The sequence below is a fragment of the Hyla sarda genome, chromosome 1 (genome assembly GCF_029499605.1).
Source record: "Hyla sarda isolate aHylSar1 chromosome 1, aHylSar1.hap1, whole genome shotgun sequence".
Lineage (NCBI taxonomy): Eukaryota > Metazoa > Chordata > Amphibia > Anura > Hylidae > Hyla > Hyla sarda.
Genome location: NC_079189.1, coordinates 331617036 through 331641004, shown reverse-complemented (window position 1 = coordinate 331641004; position 23969 = coordinate 331617036). Strand labels below are relative to the sequence as shown.

Here is a 23969-nt window from a genome sequence, read left to right as displayed (position 1 = left end):
ATTCTACGCAGTGCATATTTTGGTAAAAATGACACCTTATCATTATTCCGTAGGTCCATACGGTTAAAATGATACCCTACTTATATAGGTTTGATTTTGTCGTACTTCTGGAAAAAATCATAACTACATGCAGGAAAATGTATACGTTTAAAAATGTCATCTTCTGACCCCTATAACTTTTTTTATTTTTCCACGTACAGGGCTGTATGAGGACTAATTTTTTTGCGCTGTGATCTGAAGTTTTTATCGGTACCATTTTTGTTTTGATCAGACTTTTTGATCACTTTTTATTCATTCATGGTATATAAAGTGACCAAAAATAAGCTTTTTTGGACTTTGGAATTTTTTTTACGTATACGCCATTGACCGTGCGGTTTAATTAATGATATATTTTTTATAGTTCGGACATTTACGCATGCGGCAATACCACATATGTCTATTTCTATTTACACTGTTTTATTTTTTTTATGGGAAAAGGGGGATGATTCAAACTTTTATTAGGGAAGGGGTTAAATGACCTTTATTAACACTTTTTTTTTACTTTTTTTTGCAGTGTTATAGGTCCCATAGGGACCTATAACACTGCACACACTGATCTCTCATGCTGATCACTGGCGTGTATTAACACGCCTGTGATCAGTGTTATCAGCGCTTGACTGCTCCTGCCTGGATCTCAGGCACGGAGCAGTCATTCGTCGATCGGAAACCGAGGAGGCCCTCCCGGTGTCCTGTAAGGTGTTCGGGATGCCGCGATTTCACCGCGGCGGTCCCAAACAGCCCGACTGAGCAGCCGGGTTACTTTCACTTCAGACACGGCGGTCAGCTTTGATCGCCATGTCTGAAGGGTTAATACAGGGCATCACCGCGATCGGTGATGTCCTGTATTAGCAGCGGGTCCCGGCCGTTGATAGCCGCTGGTACACCGCGTGACCCCACGGCATATCGCGGGAGCCGGCGAAGGACATACATATACGTCCTTCGTCGTTAAGGGTTTAATGAAAAAAAATCTAATTTTTCATTTTCATGTCCAAATTTATCGTAAATTTGTCAAACACCTATGGAGTGTAAAGGCTCACTGTGCCCCTTGCTACGTTCCTTGAGGGGTGTTATTTCCCAAATAGTTTGCCATGTGTTTTTTTTGCTGTTCTGGCACCATAGGGGCTTCCTAAATGTGACATGCCCACCAAAAACAATTTCAGCAAGATTTGCTTTCAAAAAGCCAAATGTGGCTCCTTCTCTTCTGAGCATTGTAGTGCACCTGCAGTGCACTTAACATCAACACATGGGGTATTTCTATACTCAGAAGAGATGGGGTTACAAATTTGGGGGGGCGGGGTGCATTTTCTCTTATTACCCCTTGTAAAAATGTAAAATTTGGAGAAAAAAATGCATTTTAGTTGGAAAAAAAATGTAATTCACACATTGAACTTTTATGAAAAGCCATCAAAAACCTGTGGGGTGTTAAGGCTCACTGTACCCCTTGTTACTTGCCTTGAGGATTGTAGTTTACAAAATAGTATGAGTGTGCCATGTGTTTTTTTTTTGTTTTGTTTGTTTTTTGCTGTTCTGGCACCATAGGGGCTTCCTAAATGTGACATACCCCCCCAAAAATCATTTCAGAAAAACTCATTCTTCAAAATCCCATTGTCGCGCCTACCCTTCTGAGCCCTCTAGTGCGCCCACAGAACACTTAACATCCACTTATTAGGTATTTCCTTACTCAAGAGAAATTGGGTTACACATTTTAGGGTGATTTCTCTCCTTTTACCCCTTGTAAAAATAAAAAAACTGGATCTAAAAGAACATGCGAGTGTAAAAAATTAAGATTTTGAATTTTCTCCTTCACATTGCTGCTATTCCTGTGAAACACCTAAAGGGTTAACAAACTTTCTGAATGTCATTTTGAATACTTTAAGGGGTGGAATTTTTATAATGGGGTCATTTATGGGGTATTTATAATATGGAGGCCCTTCAAATCCACTTCAAAACTGAACTGGTCCCTGAAAAATTCCAATTTTGAAAATGTTTTGAAAAATTGGAAAATGGCTGCTGAACTTTGAAGCCTTCTGATGTCTTCCAAAAGTAAAAACATGTCAACTTTATGATGCAAACATAAAGTAGACATATTATATATGTGAATCAATATATAATTTATTTGGGATGTCCATTTTCCTTATAAGCTGAGAGTTTCAAAGTTAAAAACTGCAAAATGTTCAAATTTTTAATACAATTTTAGATTTTTTTTAACCAAGAAATGACGAAAATTTATCACTAACATAAAGTAGAATATGTCACAAAAAAACTGTCTTGGAATCAGAATGAAAGGTAAAAACATTCCAGAGTTATAAATGCTTAAAGTGACAGTGTTCAGATGTGCAAAAAATGCTCGGGTCCTTAAAGGGGTAGTCCATTGGTGAAAAACGTATCCCCTATCCTAAGGATAGGGGATAAGTTTGAGATCGCGGGTGGTCCGACTGCTGGGGCCCCCTGCGATCTCTCTGTACGGGGGCCAGGCTCTCCGGCCAGATAGCGGGTGTCGACCCCCGCACGAAGCGGCGGCCGACACGCCCCCTCAATACATCTCTATGGCAGAGCCGGAGATTGCCGAAGGCTGCGCTTCGGCTCTGCCATAGAGTTGTATTGAGGGGGCGTGTCGGCCGCCGCTTCGTGCGGAGGTCGACACGCCCCCTTCCCGCGGGCTGTCGGGGCTCCGTACAGGAGATCGCAGGGGGCCCCAGTGGTCGGACCCCCCGCGATCTCAAACTTATCCCCTATCATTAGGATAGGGGATAAGTTGTTCACCACTGGGTCACCACTGGACTACTCCTTTAAGGGGAGAATGGGAAACTGTCAACTAGTTTTTTTTAACTAATTCAAAGCAGATTTCGATACATATTATTTTTTCTAACCTGTTTTAATATTATAAGAATTTTTATTTTATTTTACTCATTGTACATGCTTATGATTGTGGGCAGTTTGCCAAATCTGCAGTTTTCAGAATTCAGTGATAAGCACTAAGCCATAAAAAGCAATAGTTTGGAGAAGACTTCTGTGAGAGAGTGTTCTAGATTTGCTCTGTGACCTGTGCAGAAGGTATTGTGCAGGAAGGGAAATTAGAAGAGCAGTTACCATCACATATTGAATAGTTGATCCTTTGTTGTTTACAGAAACTTTTTATGTATTTAACATTTTGTTTTTGTTGCAGCTTTGTGCTAAACTTCAAAAAAGAAATAAAAATTAAATAAAGTTTTCACATATCATTCTACAGTCAATACCCCATTTAAAAAAAAAAAAAACTTTATGGGGGAGATTTATCAAAACCTGTCCAGAGGAAAAGTTGCTGAGTTGCCGATCGCGACCAATCAGATCGCTTCTTTCATTTTTTTTAGAGGACTTTTCAAATAATGAAAGAAGCAATCTGATTGGTTGCTGTGGGCCACTCAGCAAGTTTTCCTTTGGACAGGTTTTGAAAAATCTCCCTTTATGACCCTGATTTATCAAAATGTATGCGACAAAAACTGAAGACATTTTTCCACATCAACCAATAACAGCCCAGCTTTCCTATCTTAAGCTGTGATTGGTTGCTGTGGGCAAAATTTCTTCAGTTTTTCTCTCACACATATTGATGTATCAGGGCATATGGGTTTAAAAAACTACTCAAGTTTTCATGAAACTGCTGACAGTGCTATATATAGAGGATGGAGAGAGCAGTGTAATCTGTGATGGTCATGCAGATTTTATGATATGACAAGTGTCCAGGAGGTGGATTCTTCATCTTAAGTGCCCAGAGCTTTTGGCACTGAATGCTTCCCTAGCCCATCCTCTCAGTTCTGAGTGATGGCTCTAGTGTCCAATCAGTCGACCTCTAGAGCTTCCATTCAGAGCACAGAGAATCAATCGATCCAGAGAAGCCTGTTTACACTGCTCTCCTTTTCCTTTATATTGGAGGGCTTAACCCCTTCCCTCTCCTCCCCGCTAATTTCAGGACTCCACTGCGCATGTGCTGCCTTCCTGTCTACACCTGGAAGCCGCTTCACCGCAGTGTAGTCCTGAAATAAGTGGGGTGGAGAGGAAGATGATGAGGGAGAACATGAATATTCATAAGCAAGGCGGTGCTGCAGGTTGGGCGGCGGTTACGTCACAGTGCCAGATGAAGACAGTAACCCCGCCCTTGCCAGTTAGGAGCTAATTTGTATATCAAGAAGAAAGAAGATAACAGGCGAATGGCGAGGCAGATCCGGGCATGGTATGCATCAAACTGATCAGCATTCCCCGCACTACCAGCCAGTAGCGCTGGCTAGTGCGGGGGGAGCATGCGGACAGTTTTCCTTTAAAGAGACACAGGACAGATTTGAAAAATTGGCCTTGGTCATTAAAGTAAAAACAGGCAACGTCCTTAAGGGGTTAAAACTGTTGTAAATCTCCCTGTAAAAAGCCATTTTTCTAATAAATAAGAGAACTAAATACTATTTGAAACCTCACTCTGATATAAATATCTTTACAGCCACTCCACAACATCATAGTTGATTCATGAAGCTTTAGCTCAGTGTTCCTCAGTGTTACAATTTTTTTTGGGTCACTCCACCTACTACAGAGGAAATTTCCACATTGAGAGTCCATTCACACGTACAGTATTCTGCACAGATTTCAGTTATTCAGTTTACGTTGTAATCTGCAGCAGAAAATCCTGCGCATCAAATCTGTGCAAAATAATGTACGTGTGACTAGACCCTGAAGGTATAAAACTGGGAGACATCCTCAGTCACAATTCAAAAAACCAGTTGCAAATTGCATATTGTAGACACTTCTTCACAAGACTGCTTTACCCAGGTGCATAAACTTAATTTATCCAGTGCCCTGTACAAATGTCTAGTTATCTTTATAATCATCCAACCATCTCCGAGGAACAGATATTAATAAGTTCCTTCTATATTAATGATAGTTTAGGCAGTTTTGATGCATAATTTACTTGTTAAGATGACAATCATCCTTAATGGCATGCGATTAAGCACATTTCTAAGTATAATTAGCTCTAATTAAATGTGAAATTAATGATTATTTTTAAGAAAGGAATATCACTGCTAGACAATGGTAATTTTTCCCAGTATGCATTGTTATCTCATTCCTAGATGCCTGTAAGGATAGGGTTAAAAGGCTGTGTGGCCCATAACTGGAAAGAGATGTTATTATTTTCCAGTTTGGAAATAGCACTGTTGAGTTGCATAACCCATACAACTCTGCTGCTATAATACAACTCCCAAGAGTCCGTTGTACTGTCCAGCTTCTTGGACTATAACAGGAATAAAGTTTAGTACAAAAGGATGTGATCACAGGCCAGGCGCAAGACTACAGAAATGTTATGACTTTACAATTTTGAATGCACATTGGTCAATTAAATTTGTAGACTTTTTTTTTGTTAGTAAAGTATATTTTTCTTGTTTATGCTATTGAATTGTTTTTAGCAATGTTATGAACAGCTGGCAAACTAACCATACTGCCTAATTTCCATGAGAATATTATTCCTTACCTTGTTTTCTGTTTTCCTCATAACACTCCATTCATGAGTTCACCTCAGTGTCTAAAGAAAGGGATTTAGGGGTCATTTTTTCAATAGACTTAAAGGTTGGCAGAAAATATAATAGAGCATCAGGAAATTCTAGCAGAATGCTTGGGTGTATATGGAGAGGTATAAGCAGTAGAAAGAGAGAAGTGCTCATGCTGCTGTACAGAACACTGGTGTTCTGAAGGCCGTACTGAAGGCCGGATCTCCAAAAAGATATTGATACTTTGGAGAGAATATAGCGCTCATGTATCTCCGGCTCTTTCATAGACAGTGCTTGGAGGGGCATATCGACCACTACTGCTCCATAAAAGACAATATCTAGTTTCTGAACACAAATCTTCAGAAGACCAGGGCGCCAGGCAGGAGATCCCAGACATTGCATAGGGGATAAGAACAAAAGTACTGGAGTTCCCCTTTAACATGTATAGCTTGGAAGAAAGTTGAGACAGAGGGAATATGATACAAAAAGAAATTTAACACAGAAAAGGAGGAGGGTATGTTTAAAAAAAAAACAAAAAACAAAAAAACTACCACTAGTTTTAAATTAGATCGGTGAAGGTTTAAAGGGATACTCAAATACTAAACAACTTCACCCCACTATCCCCATGCACGGAACGGTGCACACTCTTTGCTCAGAGCTGTGTTGACCATCATACAAAGTGGTGGTCGACAGGCCACCTCCATGCATCTCTATGGGAGAGCCAGAGATACATGAGCGCTGTATCTCTGGCTCCCCCATAGAGATGCATGGCGGGGGTGTATCGGCCACCGATTTGCACGGTTGTTGACACAGCTCCTTGCAAGTTGTACAGTATCAGAGTACCCATCTAAAGTGTACCTGTCACTTTAAAATAACTTTTGACATGTCCTAAAGAGTGTTTAGACACTGACCAATTGTTAGAACGTGCATGAAGAAAAGCACGGCTGACCGAGACAATCTTACAGACTTACATTGTAAGTCTGTCTCACTTAGCACGCTCTTCTTCCAGCTAGTTCAAGCTATTGGTGGCAGTCTTAACACTCAGACCCCAACTGATCAAAACTTTTGACATGTCTATGCAACATGACATGTCTAAGTGACAATGCCCATTTAAATATTATATTAAGAAGTACTACTTTACTGACAGAGTAGTGGATGCATGGAATATCCTTCCTCATAGCTGCACATACAGTGAAGGAGTTTAAAGGTGTACTCTGGTGAAAAAAGCTTAATCCTTCCAGTACTTATAAACTGCTGTATGCCCTGGCGGAAGTTGTATAGTTCTTTTCAGTCTGACCATAGTGCTCTCTGCTTACACCTCTGTCCACATCAGGAACTGTCCAAAGTACAAGCAGATCCCCATAGTAAACCTCTCCTGCTCTGGACAGTTCCTGATATGGACAGAGGTGTCAGCAGAGTACTGTGATCAGACTGAAATAAAATCATACAACTTTCTGTGGAGCATATAGCAGCGGATAAGTGCTGAAAGGATTAAGATTTTTAAATAGAAGCAATTTCCAAATCTGTGTAATTTTCTGGCACCAGTTGATTTGAAAATAATTTCTGGCACCAGTTGATTTAAAAAATAAATAAAAATTCACCGATGTATCCCTTTAAGCAGGCAGGCATAAGGCTATCCTTCATATAAGAAGGGGCCAGGGACTATGGATAGTATTCAGAATATTGGAAACAATAGTGTAAAAGAAAAGGTTCTCCAGCAGTGTTTTTCAGGATAAAAAATGTCTTCCTTTATTGAATAGTTCTTGTAAAAGCTTACATTATAGTTTCAGTGCAGATTACAGGGGTACTCCGGTGGAAAACTTTTTTTTAAATCAACTGGTGCCAGAAAGTTAAACCGATTTGTAAATTACTTCTATTTAAAAATCTTAATCCTTCCAGTACTTATCAGCTGCTGTATGCTCAAGAGGAAGTTCTTTTTTTTTAAATTTATTTCCAGTCTGACCACAGTGCTCTCTGCTGACACCTCTGTCCATGTCAGGAACTGTCCAGAGCAAGAGAGGTTTGCTATGGGGATTTGTTCCTTGAATGTTCCAGATACGATACAGGAGGACATACGTTGACAGAGTGTGAAAGACTTGTTTGCTAGATGGGCCAAATGATTTTTATCTGCCAACACATTCTATGTTTCATTGTTTTTATAGAAAATCCATCAGCCTACCATATAAATCAACAAACAAACACAGATGTACATATCATCCATACCGCACCTCCGCACCTCTGACCCAACTTAGGCCCCTTTCACACTATAAAGTTGCTCCGTTAAAAGACCTGTTACAAACTTCCTTTAGAAAAGCCTTAAAAACGGATGTTAAATGGCCATTACAAAATCCCATTAAAGTCTATGGGATTTTTTGATTATCCGTTATGACCTGTTATAACGGACTTTATTTGTGACGAAAGAAAAAACGGCACATGAACTAATTTTTCTTCTGTCACATGAAACAGGTAAATTAACGGCCGTTATTTTTAACATTGAAGTCTAAGGCAAACGGATGAGCCTTTATGTCATCCATTTGCACCTGGTTTATAATATCCATTATTATTTATGAGCAGAAGAGGTGACATCAGCAGACTCCTGCAGTGCTAAGGGACTGCTACTACTCCCATCATGGAACAGACTTGTTTCCATGATGGGAGTAGTAGTTCCCTGGCTGAGGGAGTCTGCCGGTGGCTGGGGAGGCTACGTTAGTGTTTGTACTACAACCACCATCATGGAACAGACTCTTTTCCATGATGGGGATTGTAGTAGAGGGGCTGAGGGATTGATTGCACTGGGTCTCACTTCTGAGACTTGCGGCGATTAGAAGTTTTTAAACAGGGGAGTGGGCGGCATTCTCAACTGCCCTGCGATGTATGATGTATTTTAATTTCATTTTTAAATTCCCCGCCGGGAGCCCTGAATGGCCGGCACCGAGGAGCCATACAGGGCTCCCGGCAGGTTTTTCAAATAGAAGCACTGTGGTGGGGAAATATATATAGAATCGCTGGGAGGGGGGTATATGTCTGGCCCCCGCAGTGCTTCTATATATCTTGCCCCCTGCTGCGCTATATAAGTCTTGCCCCCTGCAGCGCATTTATATAGGTATTGTTCCCCGCAGCGCATGAGTATATATGTTTTCCCCCTGCAACGCTATCATGAAAAGTATTCAATTAGCAGCGCATCGGGCTGGGAAGCTGGCCGTCCTGATACACTGCTGAAAGAATACTTTTCATGGCGCTGCAATGGCATATGTACATAGAAGCACTGTGGGGGCCAGATAACGCTATATGTCTGGCCCCCACAGCGCTTCTATTATCATATGCCTCTGCCGCGCTATGAATGAAAAGCAGCGCATCTGGCCGGCTGGCTTCCAGCCGGCCCGATGCACTGCTGATAGAATACTTGTCATTGATAGCGCGGCGGCATATGATTATAGAAGCGCTGTGGGGGCCAGACATATAGCGTTATCTGGCCCCCACAGTGCTTCTATGTACATATGCTGCTGCAACGCCATGAAAGACAAGTAGCCGGCCGGCTTTCCAGCCCGATGCACTGCTAATAGAAAACTTTTCATTCATAGCGCTGCCAAGGGCTTATGATAGCGCTGCGGTGCTAATAGAATACTTTTCATTCATAGCGCTGCCGGGGGGTTATGATAGCGCTACAGTGGGAAAATATAGATACACATGCGCTGCGGGGGACAATACCTATATAAATGTGCCACGGGAGGGAGGGGGGGGGGCAAGACTTATATAGTACAGCAGGTGGCAAGATATATAGTACCGCTACGGGGGCCAAACGTATACCCCCCCCCAACCATTCTATATATCTTTTCCCATCACAGCGCTTCTATTTGAAAACCCTGCTGGCACCGAGGAGCCATTCAGGGCTCCCAGCGGGGAGTTTAAAAATGATAGTAAATACACTGTACATCGCAGGGGAGTGGAGCATGCCGCCCGCTCCCCTGTTTAACCCCTTAACGACGCAGGACGTATATTTACGTCCTGCGCCGGCTCCCGCGATATGAAGCGGGATCGCGCCGCGATCCCGCATCATATGGCGTCGGTCCCGGCGCTCATCAACGGCCGGGACCCGCTGCTAATACCACACATCGCCGATCACGGCGATGTGTGGTATTAACCCTTTAGAAGCGGCGGTGAAAGCTGACCGCCGCTTCTAAAGTGAAAGTGAAAGTGACCCAGCTGCTCAGTCGGGCTGTTCGGGACCGCTGCGGTGAAATTGCGGCATCCCGAACAGCTGACCGGACACCGGGAGAGCCCTTACCTGCCTCCTCGGTGTCCGATCGGCGAATGACTGCTCCGTGCCTGAGATCCAGGCAGGAGCAGTCAAGCGCCGATAACACTGATCACAGGCGTGTTAATACACGCCTGTGATCTGTGTAAAAGATCAGTGTGTGCAGTGTTATAGGTCCCTATGGGACCTATAACACTGCAAAAAAAATGTAAAAAAAATGTTAATAAAGGTCATTCAACCCCTTCCCTAATAAAAGTTTGAATCACCCCCCTTTTCCCATAAAAAAAATAAAACAGTGTAAAAAAAAAAATAAATAAACATATGTTGTATCGCCGCGTGCGTAAATGTCCGAACTATAAAAATATATAATTAATTAAACCGTACGGTCAATGGCGTACGCGCAAAAAAATTCCAAAATCCAAAAAAGCGTATTTTGGTCACTTTTTATACCATTAAAAAATGAATAAAAAGTGATCAAAAAGTCCGATCAAAACTAAAATCATACCGATAAAAACTTCAGATCATGGCGCAAAAAATGAGTCCTCATACCGTCCTGTACGTGAAAAATTAAAAAAGTTATAGGGGTCAGAAAATGACATTTTTAAACGTATAAATTTTCCTGCATGTAGATATGATTTTTTCCAGAAGTGCGACAAAATCAAACCTATATAAGTAGGGTATCATTTTAACCGTATGGACCTACAGAATAATGATAATGTGTAATTTTTACAGAAATATGCACTGCATAGAAACAGAAGCCCCCAAAAATTACAAAATGGCGTTTTTTTATCGATTTTGTCGCACAATGATTTTTTTTTCCATTTCGCCGTGCATTTTTGGGTAAAATGACTAATGTCACTGCAAAGTAGAATTGGCGATGCAAAAAATAAGCCATAATATGGATTTTTAGGTGGAAAATTGAAAGGGTTATGATTTTTAAAAGGTAAGGAGGAAAAAACGAAAGTGCAAAAATGGAAAAACCCTGAGTCCTTAAGGGGTTAATAACTTCTAATCGCATCAAGTCTCAGAAGTGAGACCCAGTGCGATCATTCCCTCAGCCCCTGTACTTCAACCCCCATCATGGAACAGAGTCTGTTCCATGATGGGAGTAGTAGTACAAACACTAATGTTGCCTCCCCAGCCACCGGCAGACTCTCACAGCCAGGGAACTACTACTCCCATCATGGAAGCAAGTCTGTTCCATGATGTGAGTAGTAGTAGTCCCGGCTGTGGGAGACTGTAGGCAGAGGTGTTAAAACGGTCGTACATGACGGATGTTATAACGGGTCTTAACCGATGAATATGCCCGTTATTTTGAGGGACATTATTCAGCTGTTAGCACCCGTTATTTCAACCGTTATTATACATCCATTTTTACATAGAAAACTGATTTTTAATAACGGATGAATACTCATAGTGTTAAAGGAGCCTTAGTCAATTTCACTCAGTCAAGCACACCCCACCCAGTGTCAAATTTGCCCTAGTATTTCCTAGACATACTGTATACAGTAATTTGTAAAGAAGAACATATTTAATAACTAATCTAAGGTAATGGGAAAGGGCTGGCACTTCTGTCGATTTCCATGACATTACAGCAATCTTCCTAGCACAGTAAAATAAAATATTTAAAAAACTTGTGTAACCTTATTATTATGTGAACATTATTTAACCTAGTAAACATAGATGGGAATTTATTAAGAGTGTCTTACTGTCCGCTCTATTTTAGTTTTAAAAAGTTGCAGCGGGTTTGGCATCCATGCGACAGTATGCCACTTGATGGATTTGTTGCATGGCAAGTTATGCTGCTAGTTTAGATGACTCTTTAGGGCTGGGAGGAATTAGCCGCAGATAGCGTGTAAATGATGGCAGTTGTGCCAAACTTGCAAAATTTGAACAAAAGTAGCACATAATAAATCACTGACCACTGCACAAAGTGCTTTAAATGAGGACACTTTCCAGTCAAGGTTTGGAAGAGCTCGAAACGAAAATTAACAGAAAAGTTGCATGGTCAGCCTGGTGCGACATTTCATATGACAAATTTAGACAAAAAAAAGGTCTAAACAGTTTCATAAATTACCTCCAGAGTATGTACTGTAAGCAAAGGGCTCTCTAGTGGAGGAAATCTCCGACTGCAGCATAGCACTGAAAAAATACATCAGAGGAGACAACTATCCATTTAAGTCTGGGGGAGATTTATCAAAACCTATGTAAAGGAAGACCATAGCAACCAATCAGATTGCATCTTTCATTTTTTACTGGCCTCTTTAGAAATGAAAGAAGCAATCTGATGCTGGTTGCTATGAACAACTGCACCACCGTTCCTCTACACAAGTTTTGATAAATCTTCCCCTATGTAAATATCACAACAGATGGAAGGTAATAATCTGTCACCTCCTCACAGTCATCATCTGTCAATGAGGAGATATCACAAACACTTCCAGATACAGTCACAAATTCACTTTCTCTCCCTTTGCTTTTCTCTCTGCTGCCAGTGGTGTTTTCAGGGGGAGTAAAAGGAAGGCTGGTGGGGATACAATGGGACTTACCATTCTACCTTTAATATTCAGTAGGAAGGGATGACCATGATAATCATGCCAGCAAGAACAAAAAAATTAAATAAAAATAAAAAAAACACAAAACATTTACTTTACTTACTCACACCCCTGCTGAGAACTCTGTGCTAATGTGTTACATTTACTTTCCTTAAATATACATTGGTGTCAGTACCTGTTTGTCCATAGTTGCATAGAGTACAGTACATACCTACCCTATGTAAGTAAGAAATAAAATCATTATGAAATCTGCGTGAGCCTTAAAACTTCTGTAATGTACAACACTGATTTTGGACTTTTGCTAATTTGCTGCTGGTACATCAAACACAGTTTTATATGACTCCCATCCTTAGTTATAATGACCATAGCCCCACATGCAAATGAATTAAAAGGACATTTAAAAAAAACATAATTTAAATAAAATGGGTTTTTGTGCCAATATTTTTACTTATAATCTCCTTGTCCTTGAAATGGACTTTATAGCAGAATTAATGATTATTATTTATCTGCACAATTTGGACACATTTCCTTTATTTTCAGTAAGTAAGAATTCATTTTTGCTTGAATAATAATAGCCAAGATACATAATGTTTGCTGAATATATTTTTGTATATTGATTGTTTCGCTAAAATTGCCCACAGTAATACAAAAAATTGCTTAGGGATCATTTACATTCCTCAGAATATATGCATGTCTAGCTGTAATCCAAAATATAAGCAGGACATGAAAGGTATTACAGGAGCTGTTCTTTTATCCAGGGGTTACAAACTTATTGGAAGATGGGGGGTAGTCAGTAGATGTGTTGAATTTGGATGGATATTTTCAACTTTTTTTTTTTTTTTATAGATTGTTTAAAAAGTAAAAGTTAAATGATAACATGAAAGCAGCCCCAAGTGTTAAAGGGGTATTAAACTTGTAAATTACTTCTATTTAAAATCTTAATCCTTCCAGTACTTATCAGCTTCTGTATACTACAGAGGAAGTTCTTTTCTTTTTGAATTTCTTTTCAGTCTGACTACAGTGCTCTCTGCTACCACTACTGTCCATGTCAGAAACTGCTCAGAGTAGGAGCAAATCCCCATAGCAAACCTCTCCTACTGCAGACAATTCCTGACATGGACAGAGGTGTCTGCAGAGAGCAGAAAAGAACTACTGGAAGTACTGGAAGGATTATGACCCAAAATTATTAAAAGAGCTTAGTGGTGAGCTAGCAAAACTGTTAAAGGGGTTCTGCCCTGCCTTTCAGAGCTCCGCACGCAGCGTCCGGAAGTTCATTACTCTGAACGCTGTGTGTGGGCTTCCGTGTTCGCGGCCGCCGGGCGTGACGTCACGCCCGGCCCCCTCGTGACATCACGCTTGCCCCCTCAACGAAAGTCTATGGGAAGGGGACGCGACCGCTGTCACGCCCCCTTCCCATAGACTTTGATAGAGGGGGTAGGCATGACATCATGAAGGGGCCGGGCGTGACGTCACGCCCGGCGGCCGCGAACACGGAAGCCCGCACACAGCGTTCGGAGTAATGAACTTCCGGACACTGCGTGCGGAGCTCTGAAAGGCAGGGCAGCACACAACCCCTTTAACAGATTTATTTAACCAATCACTGGTAACAGGAGTTGTCCTGGAAGATTGGAAATTAGCAAATGTTGTGCCCATTCACAAGAAGGGTAGTAGTGCGAAATCAAGCAACTATAGGTCAGTAAGTCTGACATCAACAGTTGGAAAATTAATGGAAATTTTTATGCAGTAATTATCAGGAAGTATTACTTTACTGACAAAGTAGTGGATGCATGCAATAGCCTTCCTGCAGAGATGGTCACTGCAAATACAGTGAAGGAGTTTAAACATGTACGGGATAAGCATAAGGCTATACTTAATATAAGATAGGACCAGGGACTATTGATAGGATTCAGACTATTGGTCATAATAGATGGGCCAAATGGTTCTTATCTGCCGACACATTCTATGTTTCTACACAACTTGCTCTGTAGTATACAGTAGCTGATCAGTACTGGAAGGATTAAGATTTTTTAATAGAAATAATTTGCAATTCTCTTTAACTTTCTGGCACTAGTTGATTTGAAATTTTTTTTTCCCACCGGAGTACCCATTTAAATCGAGTATTCAAGTATTTGAAAAAAAATGTATATGAAATCCCTTTAGTCAGAAAATGCTTTTATTTAATTTCTAATGTTTAAGTGTTCTCAGAACAACCACTGTTGATATTCCATATTAGGGCATGAGAAAATGATCACCCATTGACTAGTTGTCTTGTCACAGATAACTCCTTTACATAGAAGATATTGTTATTTGCCTTATTATGTTTCATTTATTTATTATTTTTTTTTGCTGTAAACATATAACATTTGTAATAAAATGTAAGCTAGCAAAGTACAATTGCAAAGTGCCACAAGGCAGTGAATACATTCAAATGTATCACTTGTTATGCGAGTTAAAACACACAACCACACATCTCGAGAATATAACCAATAAAACTTGAGAACTATAAACGAAATACTAGGTCCAGATGTGAGGGTAAGAAAAAGGTACCAAGATTAAAACAACTACAATATTCTAGCATAATATTTGGAAATAGGGCAGGTTTACAAATAAGAACCTATGGTTTCGTACATGACTTCCTTTACATCTCAGGAGCCAGTAGACCCAGATTGATGTCTCAGGCTCCATCCATAAACAGGCCAAGCGTCAAGTCAGGTATGGCTTTACAATATTTGTCTGCTGTTATAACAATAATCAGAAAATTGTGGGGAGTTTCTCATATAGCGCACTGTGCAGACTTTCCAACTGCAGATGTCAGTGGCTATACATTGGCACATACCTACTATAGCTTGAGACCTTCTTTGGGTTGTATTTATTGCTTTTTATTTACCTTACTATTTCTGGACAGGTCTGGACTTTCTGACAAAAGGCCTATATAAATAAGTTGATGTTAGAATAAGCACAGTCCCAGTTATTCTCAGGTTTTTCTCCCAGTCCAGGCAAATTTACTTACAATGGGTGAGGGACAGATGGATAGGGCAGGCGGAGTTATCTTGTTATGGCAGACAGGTTGTGGTAGGCTGATTACAACACGTGTGTAGGGCTATTCAAATGCTTGCAGCACGCCAACATTAAACAGTATTTGTTTCGTGAGTAATAAAATGCAGTAACTCACTGTTATCAGGAAGATTCTTCGGGCTTTATTTTTCTTGTTTCATAATATTGCACAAAGACGGTCTTGCAGGACTCAATAAGTTACATAAATCAGCAGCTTCATAGCAGCAATATTGGTACTTTCAACAGTCATGGCACCTCGAGTAGGTGCTTTTTCTTTTAAGAAAAAAAGAAGGAACTCAATTGTTTCACGTTTTTGAGTTTGTGGTAGGCAACAATCAGACAGATGTGGTCAGGAAGCAAATTGGGTCAGAAACTAACTAACTCAGGGCTAAACTAAGAAAGAAGAGTCAAAGCGATTTCAGGTTTTCAGACAGGGCAGGTGGAGTTCAGTTATAATGGTGGAAAAAGGAAAATGGCAGGCAGAGTTCTCTTGCAAAGGTCGATGGTCGGCAACGGTTGCTAAAATGGACGGTTGCTAAAATGGACAGAGATGTCAGCAGAGAGCACTGTGCTCGTGATGTCATCAGTGTTCCAAAAATAAAGGAATTTCCTCTGTAGCATTCAGAAGTTAATAAGTACTGGAAGGATTAAGATTTTTTAATAGAAGTAATTTACAAATATGTTTAACTTTCTGTCACCAGTTGATTTAAAAGAAAAAAGGTTTTCACCGGAGTACCCCTTTAACCCCTTAAGGACCAAGGGCGTACAGGTACGCATTTGCTCCCTGGTACTTAAGGACCAAGGGCGTACCTGTACGCCCGTGGGAATTTCAGTCCCCGCCGCACGCCGGGCGGGGACCGGGCCGGGGTGACTGCTGATATCTATCAGCAGGCACCCCGCGCAAATGCCAAGGGGGGTCATTAGACCACCCCATGTCGGCGATTGGCGCAAATTGCAAGTGAATTCACACTTGCGATTTGCGCCGATTCCGGGTCATTACGGGTCTATGGTGAACCGGTGACCCGGAATAGAAGGGGGATCGCGGGTGTCCTAGACACCCACGATCCCCCTGTAGCGATAGGAGTAAGGTGGCAGAGGTGCCACCCCTCCTATCTCTGCTATTGGTGGTCTAGACGCGACCACCAATAGCAGATCGGGGGTGGAGGGGCTTACTTTCGGTTTCCCCGTTCTGCCCACCCACAATAGGCGGGGCAGGACGGGGAAACCGACAGGGACCGGCGGCGAAGATCCACTTACCCATCGGCGACGGCAGCGGGTGACGATCAGCGGCGGCAGCGGGCGACGATCGGCGGAAGAAGAGGACCGCAACGCAGCTCCCTGGATCTGACGGAAGCCGGTGAGTTACTTAGCAACATCTGGAGGGCTACAGTCTGAGACCACTATAGTGGTCTCTAAACTGTAACCCTCCAGATGTTGCAAAACTACAACTCCCAGCATGCCCAGAGAGCTGTTTAGGCTTGCTGGGAGTTGCAGTTTTGCAACAGCTGGAGGTCTACAGTTTGAGACCACTGCAAAGTGATCTCTATACTGTGCACCTCCAGATCTTGCAAAACTACAACTCCCAGCATGCCCAGACAGCAGTTTGCTGTCTGGGCATGCTGGGAGTTGTAGTTTTGCAACATCTGGAGGTCCACAGTTTGGAGACCACTGTGCAGTGGTCTCTAAACTATAGCTCTCCAGTTGTTGCAAAACTGCAACTCCCAGCATGCCTAAACAGCAAACAGCTGTCTCTGTATGCTGGGAGTTGTAGTTGCGATCCCTCCAGCTGTTGCATAACTACATCTCCCAGCATGCCTTTCGGCGATCAGTACATGCTGGAAGTTGAAGTTTTGCAACAGCTGGAGGCACACTGATTGGAAAATACTGAGTTAGGTAACAGAACCTAACTGAAGGTTTTCCAACCAGTGTGCCTCCAGCTGTTGCAAAAGTACAACTCCCAGCATGCACGGTCTGTCAGTACATGCTGGGAGTTGTAGTTTTGAAACAGCTGGAGGTTTGCCCCCCATGTGAACGTACAGGGTACATTCACACTGGCGGGTTTACAGTAAGTTTTCTGCTTCAAGTATGAGCTGCAGCAAATTTTTTGCCACAGGGCAAACTCCTAGCGGTAAATTCGCTGTAAACCTTCGCCAGTGTGAACGTACCCTAAAAACACTACACTACACTTACACATAATAAAGGGTAAAACACTACATTTACACCCCCTTACACTGTCCCCCTAATAAAAATAAAAAACGTATTGTACGGCAGTATTTCCAAAACAGAGCCTCCAGCTGTTGCAAAACAACAACTCACAGCATTTCCGGACAGCCACTAACTGTCCAGGCATGCTGAGAGTTTAGCAACAGCTGGAGGCACCCTGTTTGGGAATCACTGGCGTTGAATTTTGTAAAAATTGTAAAATTGGGTTTACAAGAACAAGAGTTTAAAAAATGAAGATTGTGAATTTTCTCCTTCACTTTGCTGCTATTCCTGTGAAACACCTAAAGGGTTAAAACACTGATTGTCATTTTAAATACTTTGGGGGGGGAGCCATATCCCAGGGTTTTTAGTTAGAAATAGGGAGAGGTTCCTGTGTGGGGCCGCCCTTTTTAGGACGAGTAACACTTGCCTCCAAAAGGGGGAAATGAAAAACGTATTGTCCATTGTAGCAGGTGGGGGTAAAATCTTCCCCTGTATGGCCCTACTCACAGGAACCTCTCCCTATTGCCAACTAAAAACCCTGGGAAATGGCAGTGTTTTTAGGTGGAAATAGGGAGAGGTTCCTGTGTGGGGCTGCCCTTTTTAGGCCAATAACACTTGCCAAGAAGGAAATTAATTGTGCTAGAGTAGGACCTTACCGGGGAAGTTTTTTCCCCCACCTGTTACAATGGACCATACGTTGTACCCTTCAACCTTTAAGAGGTCTTTGCATCACATTAATACACCTTTCCTTTTGTTAGATTTGGGGTCAAGACACGACCACTAGCTGATACCGGGAGCTCAGGCCTCTTGCTGCGACTCCTGCAGCCACTCGCCACTAGTCTGCTGCAACCTTTGCCTGCGCCTGATGAATTTAGGCCTCTGCCACTCCTCTGTGCACGTCTTGGCACTTCTCTACCTGACGTATTTATACACCAGCTGAGTATTTGGTTACAAAAGCAAGTGTGTAGCTTTGGCTGGCCTTTCAGAGTAACTAGGCCCTTATGACTTTAACAGGAAGAAATTTGTACACCACATAGGGGTAAGTAAAGTTTACACTAATGAAATGAGGACAATACAATCCACTACGCTTAAAACTGTATTACACTACAGAAACAAGTATGTAGCTTTGGCTTGCTTTTCACAGTAACTAGGCCCAAATTAGTTTAACAGGAAAAATATAAAGGACACCAAGTAGGTGTGCATACAGTTTACACTTATTAGAGGAGGACAATACGCTCCGCTAAAAACTGTATTAGGCTACAAAAACAAGTGTGTAGCTTTGGCTGGCCATTCACAGTAACTAGGCCCAAATTAGTTTAACAGGAAAAAAAATTGTACACCACGTAGGTGTACGTACAGATTGCAGTTATGAGAGGAGGACAATACGCTCCCCTACAAACTGTATTAGGCTACAAAAACAAGTGTGTAGATTTGGCTGGCCTTTCACAGTAACTAGGCCCAAATCAGTTTAACAGGGAAAAAAAATTGTACACCACGTAGGTGTACGTACAGCTTACACTTATGAGAGGTGGACAATATGCTTTGCTTAAAACTGTATTAGGCTACAAAAACAAGTGTGTAGCTTTGGCTGGCCTTTCACAGTAAGTAGGCCCAAATTAGTTTGACAGGAAAAAAAAATGTACACCACCTATGTACGCACATGTTACACTTATGAGAGGACAATACGCTCTGCTATGCAACCTGTATTAGGCACTAAAATCAGGTGACTATGGCTTTTAGTGCTCAGTGCCCTAACTGGCCCCTATTAGCTTTAGAGTTGTAGTACACACTAGTGCTGCTGCACAGAGTCGCTGTGTAGTACGGCCCAGTACAGTATTATTATGCACTAATAGCAGTTGTCTATGGCTTTTAGTGCTCAGCCTAACTGGCCCCTATTAGCTTTAGAGTTGTTGTAAACCTCAATGCACTAGTACAGAGTCGCTGTGTAGTACACCCAAAAGTGTACTTTCTCTCTCTCCCTTCCCTGTCAGTGCTTTTCTGCAGTGATTTGGGCTTGTGGTGAAATGCTGCTGTAAAGCAGTTTTTCTGTGAAACACACACTGCTCTCTCTCTCTCTGTGCAATACAACGGTCTCTGTGCAATAAAATGCTGAAATGGCAGGCTGCAGTGATGGCTGCCGATTATAAAGGGCTGTGGCATCACAGGGCTGGCTGATGATAGGCTGCATGCTGCATGGGATTCAGGGGATCCCGCCTATCCAGATTTCCTTGCCCCATGTCCTCACATGTGGAGCCGCCATTTTAGATGCCGTGGAGCCTGGACCGCACTAAATGGAGTTTAATGGAGCGATTTGTTTTATCAAATCACTGTGATATTAGGATTCATTACAGATCGAATTGTTCATTACATTCGTAACAAATTCTGATTCGTCAGATTCGATTTGATAATTCCCTAATGCAGACAAACCCTCGCCCACATGGCTGGGCATGGTCATGACTTTGTTCATAGGTAGTAGCTGCATAAAGAAACCCTATCCTGACACTTGCTTGAATAACCTCTTTTTTTATTTTTATCTATTTATTTATTTAGATCCATACAAAATTACAATAGCATAGTAACATTTTACAATTTTAATATCATTTTTAACCCCCTTATTGAAATCACCACCCCCACCCACTCCTATCTCAACCCCTCTCGCCTACCCCCCCCCCCCCCCCAGATTGCCAGCTAGGTTGTTTCCTCCCATCTATTCCATTCCATCAATACCCTAGGGAAGCTTTTTTTCCCTTTGTAAAATATCAGTTCATATGTCTTCATCTGCGATACCTCTGTTTCCCATTCCTTAACTGATGGAACTTCTGGGGAGAACCATTTTCTTAATAGCAATATTTTTGCAATTCCAAATATTTTTAATATAGCGTCATTCCTTGGGGTTTCCATTAAGCCAATACCCAGGATAGCTCCTCTACCATCCTTACTCAGCGTTCTTTTCATCCTGTTTTCAGTTATACGGTAAATCTCCTGCCAGAATCTAGCAATCAGTGGGCATCCCCATACCATATGCATTAAATCTGCCTCTTCTCCTCTACATTTGGGACAATTCGAGTCTACCTTTTTTCCTATTTGATATAAGAATTTTGGCGTGTATGGGACCCTCAGAGCGAGCTTACTCAATGAAATTCTATGATTCAGGTTCATGGAGGCACTTAGTATATTCTGAAACACAACCCTCCATTCTTGCATATTTATTATACCTACTTCTCTGGACGAATGAGACCTAGCTTTGTGTTCATTGTTTACCATATCTGCTTTTACCAGGCCTTTATATATTTTCCCCACAATCTTATTAGAGGCACTATTCATATCGAAAATAAAATCCATTAGCTCATGTGTACAGATTTCCCATCTTGGGTTTGATTTATCCTTTTTGAATGCGTTCCTTACCTGAACATATGCGAATCTACAATTATAACTAAGCTTAAATTCCACCCTAAGTGTCTCCCACTCTTTACTTCTTTTCCCCTCTACTAATTGATATACTCTCGTGATTCCCTTTTTTCCCAGTCTATGTAACTCTGTAATTTCATTATTTCTGGAAAAAAAGAGTTTTTCCAGATATGTGTATATTTTAAACTTCTGTTTATTCTTAATACTCGTCTAAGATATCTCCATACTTTTATAAACATTTTAAAAGTGTACATGCCTGAGATCCCCTCATATTTATACCCACCACCCTCAAGTATCTCTATTGGAGATCCACCTGTGCCCCCACATTTAGAGAAGTAATTTTTTAAAATTTCTTCTTCCTTACCTAGAAATTCAATTTGTGCTGCAATACTCCAAACCCACCTTCACTTATTGAAGGGCTCAAGTAATTATGCTTAATGGGAACCTGTTTCTTATCCCACAAAAACCTACTAATCTCCCCCTGAATCTGTTTAAACCAGTGTTCGCTAAGCCATATTGGCGCTGCTCTAAGGATATGTAGAGCCATTGGGAATATAATCGTTTTAATCAATAAGATTCTTTCAGCAAAATTCAAACTTAGTCTCCCCCATACTTGAATAAAAATGTTTATTTTTTGAGCTAATGGAACAATATTTAAACCCGCAAAGTCCTCAACGTTCCTCGAAATTTTTATACCCAGTTACACAGTAAGTAGGCCCAAATTAGTTTGACAGGAAAAAAAACGTACACCACCTATGTACGCACATGTTACACTTATGAGAGGACAATACGCTCTGCTATGCAATCTGTATTAGGAACTAAAATCAGGTGACTATGGCTTTTAGTGCTCAGTGCCCTAACTGGCCCCTATTAGCTTTAGAGTTGTAGTACACACTAGTGCTGCTGCACAGACTTGCTGTGTAGTACGGCCCAGTACAGTATTATTATGCACTAATAGCAGTTGGCTATGGCTTTTAGTGCTCAGCCTAACTGGCCCCTATTAGCTTTAGAGTTGTTGTAAACCTCAATGCACTAGTACAGAGTCGCTGTGTAGTACACCCAAAAGTGTACTTTCTTTTTCTCCCTTCCCTGTCAGTGCTTTTCTGCAGTGATTTGGGCCTGTGGTGAAACACTGCTGTAAAGCAGTTTTTCTGTGAAACACACACACTGCTCTCTCTCTCTCTGTGCAATACAACGATCTCTGTGCAATAAAACGCTGAAATGGCAGGCTGCAGTGATGGCTGCCGATTATAAATGGCTGTGGCATCACAGGGCTGGCTGATGATAGGCTGCATGCTGCATGGGATTCAGGGTGATACCGCCTACCCAGATTTCTTTGCCCCATGTCCTCACATGTGGAGCCGACATTTTAGATGCCCTGGAGCCTGGACCACACTAAATGGAGTTTAATGAAGCGATTTGTTTTATCAAATCACTGTGATATTAGGATTCATTACAGATCGAATTGTTCACGAAATTCGTAACAAATTCAGATTCGTCAGATTCGATTTGCTCATCCCTAATGCAGACAAAGCCTCGCCCACATAGCTGGGCATGGTCATGACTTTGTTCGTAGGTAGTAGCTGCATAAAGAAACCCTATCCTGACACTTGCTTGAATAACCTCAATAGAACTTGTTTTTAAGCAAATACAGATGTCTACATCTTAAAATAAATATTATTTGAAATACTGCACGGTACACATGTCCTACCAGCAGTAGCACACCACGTTCAATTCCTTATTATTTAGCTCCTTCTCTTTTTTCCCAACTGCACAAGTTGATGTGTTTGTGCCTGTTCCCTGGAACTCTCAGGACTGTGGCAGATGAAAATTCACAGAGGCTTGTAGAAGTCCCTGAGAGGCCACATGTAGGAAGGACACACAATTAACAATCAGGCCCAGTTATCACCTCTTGCTCACTCTTTAGTCTGCCAGGCTGCACAGGTCCACAGGGTGACTCATGCATAGCCTGTGACATTCCTGACTACTTCCCATCCTCTCTATTTTCTCTTTCTTCCATACCCTCATCCACCCTCCCATCCCTACTCCCCCCTCCTCAGTCCTTCTTGTCTCCACTATCTCAATTCTCAGGAGTCACCCATGAGGCCATCCAGTCATACATTGTCCATCAGACATGTTTACTTATTCCGTGACAGCGGACACATCTGGAGCACATATTCAGGTTATTCTAGTGCCACTAGACACATTCCACAAGATCATTCCAGCAGTTGTTATGGCGATCCTATTCCCTCCAGTGGTTTTCAAGCTGCATGACAAAATCTAACTTAGATCTCAGTGGGGAAAGGGGTACAAACAGGGAAGAGGACTGGTTAATAAGTATACCATACAGTATGGCATACAGTAAAGTAATATAAATACAATTTACATTCATTTACATTCATTATCTCTTTTTTCCTCCCTTTAAATACTGTACAACACTAACTGTACCCACATGTTCTTATTTACCACAAGATTACTCCGTATCTTTGTCAACATTAATATTCACACTGTGGTGCAGAAATGCCAGGGAACATGAAAGGAAAAATAAAATACTTTACTGTAGATTATGTCCTTATCATCTTCATCTTCCTAAGATTTTGCTGGGATTATATATATATATATATATATATATATATATATATATATATATATATAAAAAATCAAAAGTACAGAAAAACAATTTTTTCAAAATAGATGACAGATATAAATGTGTTTATTGTGCTACAGTTATTTAAAATATTTACTGATATAAAATGAAAGACGTTACTAGCGCTAGAGTGTGTTTTATGGATGTTGACAAATGCTCACTTTTCTAAATATAACTTCATCCATGAACACAGCACAGTTTATGTGTACAGATCGACAGAACAATTTCTTCTGAAAACAAAGTCTGATGTTTTCTATAACATAGTTATTTAATCGATGTGATAAAAGACTAAGTATAGACTAAGT

At 41.3% G+C, this 23969-nt stretch overlaps 1 protein-coding gene and 1 long non-coding RNA gene across 5 annotated transcripts in view; one reads left to right on the top strand and one right to left on the bottom strand.

Annotated features, from left to right (window-relative positions):
* The window catches only part of BNC2 (basonuclin 2), a 634266-nt gene that overhangs the window by 86984 nt on the left and 523313 nt on the right, over positions 1-23969 (top strand). The window lies entirely within an intron of this gene.
* Positions 1-23969, bottom strand: part of LOC130273235 (uncharacterized) — a 238802-nt gene that overhangs the window by 163208 nt on the left and 51625 nt on the right. Inside the window, exon 2 of the long non-coding RNA XR_008843922.1 lies at positions 5528-5578. This is a non-coding gene — a long non-coding RNA (uncharacterized LOC130273235). The remainder of the gene's footprint in view (positions 1-5527; positions 5579-23969) is intronic.